The sequence below is a fragment of the Callithrix jacchus genome, chromosome 11 (assembly GCF_049354715.1).
Source record: "Callithrix jacchus isolate 240 chromosome 11, calJac240_pri, whole genome shotgun sequence".
NCBI lineage: Eukaryota > Metazoa > Chordata > Mammalia > Primates > Cebidae > Callithrix > Callithrix jacchus.
This window is the reverse complement of record NC_133512.1, coordinates 79,470,771-79,479,427: the sequence shown is the minus strand read 5'-3', so window position 1 is coordinate 79,479,427 and position 8,657 is coordinate 79,470,771. Positions and strand designations below refer to the sequence as shown.

At 37.2% G+C, this 8,657-nt stretch overlaps 1 pseudogene; it reads right to left on the bottom strand.

The window, feature by feature from the left end:
* Positions 1-796: 796 nt before the first annotated feature.
* LOC100385967 (mitotic checkpoint protein BUB3 pseudogene) lies at positions 797-8,191 on the bottom strand (annotated as a pseudogene).
* Positions 8,192-8,657: the final 466 nt, after the last annotated feature.

Below are 8,657 nucleotides of genomic sequence, written 5' to 3'. Positions count from 1 at the left end.
ACAGTGTGGCGATTCCTCAAGGCCTTAGAAATAGAAATTCCATTTGACCCAGCAATCCCATTACTGCGTATATATCCAAAAGACTATAAATCGTTCTACTATAAGGACACATGTACACGAATGTTCATTGCAGCACTGTTTACAATAGCAAAGACCTGGAATCAACCAAAATGCCCATTGATAATAGACTGGATTGGAAAAATGTGGCACATATACACCATGGAATATTATGCAGAAATCAGAAATGATGAGTTTGTGTCGTTTGTAGGGACATGGATGAATCTGGAGAACGTCATCCTCAGCAAACTAACACAAGAACAGAAAATGAAACACCGCATATTCTCACTCATAGGCGGGTGATGAAAAATGAGAACACATGGACACAGAAAGGGGAGTACTAAACACTGGGGTCTATTGGGGGGAAAGGGGGAGGGCCAGTGGGAGGGGAAGGTGGGGAGGGATAGCCTGGGGAGAAGTGCCAAATGTGGGTGAAGGGGAGAAGGAAAGAAAAGCACACTGCCATGTGTGTTCCTACGCAACTGTCTTACATGCTCTGCTCATGTACCCCAAACCCTAAAATCAAAAAAAAAAAAAATAGACAATGTTCCCTGGGTCTTCCAGTCTTCATTTATGTAGACTCCTGTGTCCTGTAAACCTTCAAATAAATAAATTGTTTATGTCCACCTAATCATCTCTTGAAAGTGGTTTCTCTATGGAAAGTTTTGTTTGCTTCCTACAAATACATGCTTATTCCATAAGGGAGTGTTATAGTTATTGTGGAGTTCTGTTTCCTGTCTTACAAGAAACTTGTGGACTTGGGTTACGTTTCTGCATCTGTCACTTGGCGAATGAAGATGCCATTTTCAGGATATTCCATGTCATCCATTTCATACATACATGATGATGCTCTTGTCAGCGTAGCCCCATCATTACTGAAGGGAAGTGATGCGATGCTCATGGGGTAACGATGGAACTGGCACCGTTGCTTTTTGTTAAATGGATCCCAAATATTTACAAAGGCATCAGAACCACCTGTGGCAAATGTATTGTGGATATTGTGGAAAGAAATGGCATTGAATGGGTAAACCTACTCAATATTTTGTTCTTTTAGTCTGAGACATTTGACAGCATATTTCTTCTTCTGTACCTCAGGGTTTGGGTCCAAGTATTCAACTGCCACTTGGCCTTTGATAGAGCTTAATACATAACCCTGCTTGTTTGGAAAGGCTTGCATGCAGCCAGTCTGGTATTTCAGGCTAGACTCCCTGCTTTGCTGCACATAAACCATGTTCCTTAATACTTTGTTTAGGATGAGGAGTCTTTGTGCCCTTGTACAGTAGTCTGACAAATTCCCACTTCTATCCCCTAGCAAGCCCAGTTGTTGTATAAGAAAAGTTTGAGCTCTTTTTGTAATATAATCTAAACCTGTTATTTTGGTGCTAATACATCCAATTCAGAACACTTTAAAAAAAAAAAAAAAGGGAATTTGAGATAGAAAGGAAGTGAGAAAACAAGGAGGAGGGAGGCCGCCTAATTTATACTAGGAAGTTCTGGGCATTGGAGGATGGCAGGGGGAAGATGCTGTGATGGAAAAGGTACACAAATGATCTTTATGGTCATTAGAAAACTATATGCCATAAATTGCATCATATGCAAACTAATCCTTACTGGTTTTAGTGGCATTGATAAAAAATTTGTTCTTTAGACATACTGATACAAATAGTTCTTAAATAATCGACCTGTGAGTGTGCAGGAACACTTCACTTATGGATATTCTCTAAATGCACTATTCTCCTTAAATATAGAAAGCAGAATATTGAATTATCGTCACTTTGGTAATAGTGACAATTCTACTAAATTTCATAGGCACATAGTCAAGCAGGCAAGTGCCAAGATACATAGGCTTGAAATTCCTACATAAATATTAGAGTGAGAACCCCACATAACAGAATTTCTAAGTTAGTCAATCCCCACTGAATCTATGTTAAAAATAGTCTGAAGAGAAGGTAAGTTTAAAATGAAGAAAACATTATATAACCAGTAGTTTTCAATTAATACTCTAAAATACAGTTTCTGTTACCATTTGCCGTCTAAATTTTTTAAGATCCATGAATTATACTCAAAAGTATATTTTAAGAACACCACATTTCAGAACATATTGAAATATTAAAACATTACTATTGTAAAAAAATAGTAATATTTTATTAGAAATGCCAGAAAGGTGAATTTGTTTCATTTTTCATTGGTAGGCAAAAACACCGTATTGAACTAGTATCATCTATCATTACAGAGTATATTATGGTTCACCCTGGAAACATCCACTAGGACTACCTGGTATAAAAGAATATTCATTTATACTAATTGCGCTCGATTAAAAGGAAACAATTCAGCTTGGAAGAAAACCTGCTGTCACTCTAGTAACTTCCTAATGGCTTTTCCAGAGTAAAGGTTTTATTGGAGATTTTTTTTTTATTATTGTTCTTAATTAGACAAAGCACCTCTGGGGAGCTGACCTCTTGTGACTCAGATTCATTTGCTGAGAACTGTGAGAGAATGCAGGAAACAAAAATGAAAGGGCAGCAGGAATATACACTCTGCAAAGAACTCTTGTTTTCAAAATGCTGAGCTTATTTAGTCATGGGAATTTACTTATAATGTTTATTTTCTGGTTTTATAATTGACTCATTTCCACAGCCAGCCCTTAGGAATTTTGCCCAGAAAACCCATGGGGAAGGCCACAGGTCTACTTTTTCCAGGGAGTGCTTCGTATTACCCAATATTCACTCACTCCTCTCCCTTACGTCATTAAAATGTACCTTTCCTATATTTTACACCTCTGGATCTGTGTTCTGTAGATAATGTGACTGTTTTTTCCATTTTAACTTAAGATGTAGCTGACTTAATGTGTGAAGCTTACTGAAGAACATTTTTTGCATTTTAACAAGGATCATAAATTCCTGAGCCAAAAGCAATAAAGAATGATGGAAATTTTACATATAATCAAAGGTTACAGAGGTCTCTTTGAGCAAGATAACTTTTCAGTCCCTAACAGGACCACAGAGGAAGCAACCAAAGGCATGCTTAACACCCAAATTAGTTGCAGGCAGTAAGTGCTCAATAAGTATTAATTTAACTAAATGAGGCATCTGTTTAAATGAAAGCGAGAAAAAAGGAGGTAAAGAACAGATCCCATTGAAAAAAATGAGGCATTTATGCATGTGTCAGAATATCATATTGTGCCCTATAAATATATGTGATTATTTCTCAATTAAAAATAAAATAAAATTTTGGAATATATGGAGCTAGAGGCAGAAGTCTAAGAAGTCAAGATCCGAGAAGTAGGTAGAAATCTATCAACCAAGATAGAACTGATTTGTAGAAGACAGTGAAAAACGGTATTCAGGGAGAATTAGGATTGCTAATAATGTCAATTCCTACAGCTCTAGAAATCAATAAACCAAGACAAGAAAGGATATTGACTGGTTATTAGAAACTCATTATAATCTCCAAATGGGCATTTTTGGTGATATGATGGGAACAGAAAACAAACTGTAAAAATATTGGGGAATTAAAGAAAAATAGAAACCTAATGACAATGAAGCTGTGCAGACAATTTTTACGAGGAATTTGGCTTAAAAGTAGAGAAAAAGAAGTGGACAGATATGCAAAGTGTTGACATGAACTAGAAAAGATACTCTGCAGATGGGAAAGATCTGAGAATGTTCATACCGAGGACTAAGCTCTGATTTTCATCTTACCCAAATTTCTACCTACGAGGCCTAGAGAGTTATGCCCTACAAACTATAAAATCTCAGATGGGTTTAATTTGACCCGATACATTGCCACTTACTTTTCAATCTGTCTCTGGCATAACATTATGAGACAAGGAAAAAAAATACTTAACCCACAAATCTATTTCCCTGCCACATCTTGAAATTTTCCTGCAAAGTCTCTTGTGGGAAAATCCACATTCTATAGGAATCCTCTTCCTCCTTTGTTTTCCCTCCTTCCTTCCCAGACCCAGGAGATTTTCAACTAAGAGCCAGCCACCCTTTTAAGTCCAATAAAAAAAAAATTTACAACCTGCTCTCTCTAAAAAGGTCTGCTATCTAAGAGCTTCCTCTGCACAGTAAAACTTGCTCTCTACAGTCCTTTATCTTTAACCTGAATATTCCTTTCTATTTATCCTGGGTCTTTAGACAAACTCAGCCAATTGTCAACAAGAAAATGTTTGAATTTACCTACAGCCTGGAAGCCCTGGCTTTGACTTGCCCCACATTCCTAAAGCAATGTATTTCTTAAATGTATTTGATTGATGTCTCATGTCTCCCTAAAGTATATAAAACTAAGCTGTACCCCAACCACGTTGGGCACATATTCTCAGGACCTCCTGAGGGCCATGTCACAGTCCATGGTCATTCATATATGGCTCAGAATAAATCTCTTCAAATATTTTACAGAGTTGACTCTTCATCAACTCTGTAAAACCCTGGAAAACAGAAGGCAGCTGAGTGGAAAAGATGGAAAATGTGAAAAACAAAAAGTCCAGGTAATTCAGGTAGGCATAGAAAGCAAGAGTCAGCCTCAGGAATAAAAAAGTGAACTATATTGTTTAAAAAAATAAGAAAAAAATATATTGAATTTAAAGTTTCAGATCTGAAAGGAAGTGAGCCACTAATTCATAAAGTACAAATTGAGATCATTCTCATTGTTTGGAATGGAGCTGGGAGATTGAACAGAATTTAAAATCTTTAGAAAGAAGTACCAAAATATGCAAAGAAAACATTTTCTTAAACAAGAGCTATAAATCTTAGCATAAATGCAAGTAAAAAATTTAAAATTGAAGATAATGAAGTATGAAGGTGTTAAAGCAAGACATCTACATACCAAATGTGTACACGTTGAAATGGTATATGTTGATCTCTATAGTTTTAATTTTAAAACCGGAATTCAATGGCCTATGGCCATGAGTTTCAGAGAGAAGATCAACAGAGTATTTTCTAGTTAATATTTTCCTTTGGTGAATGGGCAAAAAACCTGAAACTGCTGTTTTTCACCACAATCTTTATACACTAACACTTGTGAGTCTAACCATTTCAGCTGGAGTGTGTGTGTGTGTGTGTGTGTGTGTGTGTTTTATGCTCTGCTTTGTAGCAAAAGACTAAACTTTAAATTCAATTTTTTTTTGCTTATTTCTTTAAACAATATAATTCACTTTTTTATTTCTGAAGTAGACTCTTGTTTCTATGCTGACCTGGATCAAAAGGCTAAAAGAGAATTATAAATTTTAAGTCAAATGTACTAATCAAACATTAAGAATTTGGCTAACTAGAAGCAAAAAGTAAAGTGGGTTTTCAGTAGCGCTTGGGATCAGAGCATCTAGGAAAAGCTCTGTACTGACCTTCAACCACTGGTAAAAGGAAAAGAAAAGAAGGAGAATGTAACCTCTCAGCTCTGAGTTCTACACAGAGAAGGAGAAAAAACAGTGCTACAGGGACTCCCTTCAAGGGAATATGTAAATTAAATTATCCCTGAGGCTGAAACACAACAGAAACCACCTGCCAACGAAACACCAGTGAAGACACAATGTACTGTGAAGTCTTCAGACAGTGGAAGGCAAAGCATTCTGTTTTGACATATGGACTATTGAGTGCGAACTTGGCATATCTGCTGCCCAGAACCAGTCTGATAATATTCTTAAGAGAGGAGAAGTTTAGAAGCCCATAGGGATCTGTAAACTAGGAGGTGGATAAGCATGGTACAGAAATGATTGTTGCTAACGCACCATAAGGAAAATGAATTTATTGATAATACACTCCCAAGATTGTATACTGTCGAATACATCTCCTTCCTTCACCCCTTCTGGCTTGTATTATTCATTCTCCCTCCTAGCCAAAAGTTGTAGTTGATGACTCCCATTTCTGCTCCTTATTTCTGCGCTTTTCACAAGAACTTTGGGCTTTTAACTGCATACCAAGACATATTTTCTTGTTTACCATCTCAGGCATAATATGATTACTTTTTTGCTCACCTCCTCCCATCCTAAATTTCCCAGATCTTTTTTTTTTTTTTTCCTGATCTACATTTCCCAGGCTTCAGAAAAATGTGGGTACAAATTTACATGGTTAACATTCAAATTTCACTTCATACCTGCAGGGATAGGACTTCCTAGTGGGTGAGAGTTTCTCCAATTCCCCCAGGTATTTCTGAGTCTCCAGAAAATATTTCATGTCTCTGAAATCCTCACAGTGCCACAGACAGAAAGCAAGCCCCTTTTCCTGCTCTATGATATACCTTCTACCTGGAGAAACAAATCACATTGATTTTTTCACATGACATTTCATAGAAATCCTAAGTGAAAACAAGTCCTTACAGTCAGTCTCAGCCTTTCTGTTTTAATGGCTCCAAGGTAATCTTTTACTTGACACAGAATGCTACACCACACCATCCTATCATTGACCCAAATACCATGTTTTTTCCTCAGACATCTAGGCAGAAAACTTTCTCCTCTAAGCAAGTGAAAATCATAGAAACATTTGCCTGCAGGAGCTACGAGTACCATCTCTATGAGACTGATGTTCAATTTAGACACAGCTGGTGCTAGCCCCCCATGTCTTAGTGACACCCAGGATCTCTTTCCCTCAAGCTATAAAACTGAATGCCACTATTGAAATGTTCTCTTCTCCCTTTCCATATAGCCAAATCATTAAAATCTCCATTCTTCTTCAGTTTCTCTGTGTCTATTTCATACCAATTTGCAAGAGCCAACTGTTACATTTTCAGGAATTTTGTGAGCCAGTTGATCTTACACTAGTAGCCTGAATTCAGCCATTGCTATTTACACCCCAGAAGGAGCCAAATTCTCAAATCATGGCTTTTCCCCACAGAAAGCCAACTCCTAAATATTTGCCACCACATCATTGGATAAATTCAATTTTTTCATGAATGGTTTAATTCATTGACACCCAGATTTTCAGAGTAATTTCTCAGCTGCTTTCTTGCCTTTTCTGCTATCTCATAGCAATTTATCCAAATCAAATCAATGAATGTTTTAAGATTTAAATTAGTTCCTACTGCCAAGATGCTCAACTATAAATGTGAAGTCAGCTAATATTTATTGACAATCTTTTAAAAAATAACATGAGATAATTCATGTAATGCACTTAACACATTGCTTTGAGCGACAGAACTCATTCAGTAAATATTGTTTGTTATTTTTATTAGCACTAATCTCCTGCTATTCATTAAGCACATCTTCTTCACTTACATAAAAAATACGCCATGCTGTTCTTCAGTATGACAAATTCTTTCTTTCTTTCTTTTTTTTTTTTTTTTTTTTTTTTTTGAGACGGAGTTTCACTCTTGTTACCCAGGCTGGAGTGCAATGGCATGATCTCGGCTCACCGCAACCTACGCCTCCTGAGTTCAAGCAATTCTCCTACCTCAGCCTCCCGAGTAGCTGGGATTACAGGTGCGCACCACCATGCCCAGCTAATTTTTGTATTTTTAGTAGAGACAGGGTTTCACCTTGTTGGCCAGGATGGTCTCCATCTCTTGACCTCGTGATCCACCCGCCTCAGCCTCCCAAAGTGCTGGGATTACAGGCGTGAGCCACCGGCCCGGCGGACAAATTCTTTCTTATCTCTCCAAGTTTATTTCCCAACTGAAATCTCCTCTCATCCTCCTTTCCCTTAATAAATATTTCCAGATCCAGAGCAAGGCTTACCTTTCTTAAGAGTGTTTCCTGAATAACACCAGACCAAAACTCTCTCCCCAGTTTCTAAATCCGTTTAGTACTTTATTCTACCAAGACCCTAGAACTTAAGAAGACAGTGCCATTAATGTCGTTCTGGGTTTTGTAAATGTGTATTTCTGTTTCATGATGAATTATGAGGTCCTCAAGGGTAAGGTACATAATATGAATCTTTGGGGACCAATTTATACATATTTCTATGCCTCTAGCCTTCATCTATTCTTGTACACTCTCAGCAGAATGTTGGCCATGAGTACAGGCACCTATGTACATTAAGCCCTCTCAATGAAGACAATACCAGTCAAACGTAGTGTCCTGATTCTTGAGCCTCCCATGATCTATTCTACATTTTCACCTGGGGGAAAATAGCACTGTAAGACAAAAACGTTTACCTCCTTCCAAGCTATGACCTTTGTGGTACATCTTATTTTCTTTCATCTTTAAGAACCAATTAAAAATCATTAAGATAAGAAGCAGTTTTCATTTATTTATATTACTCCATAATTCTAGCCATTTATAACTCATTTAAACATTGTCCATAAATTTTAAAATTATTTGGCAAGAAAAGTAATTTTGAAACAGAAGCTAAAACAATGCCAATGACAAATCCTTTCCAAACTTAATATGAACAATGTTAGCAGAATAGATGCCAAACTCAGAGGAACAAGATGCATTTTACAATGGGATGTCGACATCATGAATGTGTGGACAAGCCTCCATCTTTAATAGGAGTGACAAAATTTGCTTTCTGTAGCTGCAAGAAAAGGGCCTGTGACCAAAAGGGTCTGACCCATTGCAATAGGAAAGCTAAGCACACCAATTTAGCTACATGTCCATTCTGATGTCTCCCCATGTCCCTCCACTAGGATCTTTTTAGGATTGAATATTTATTCCATCAGCCTGC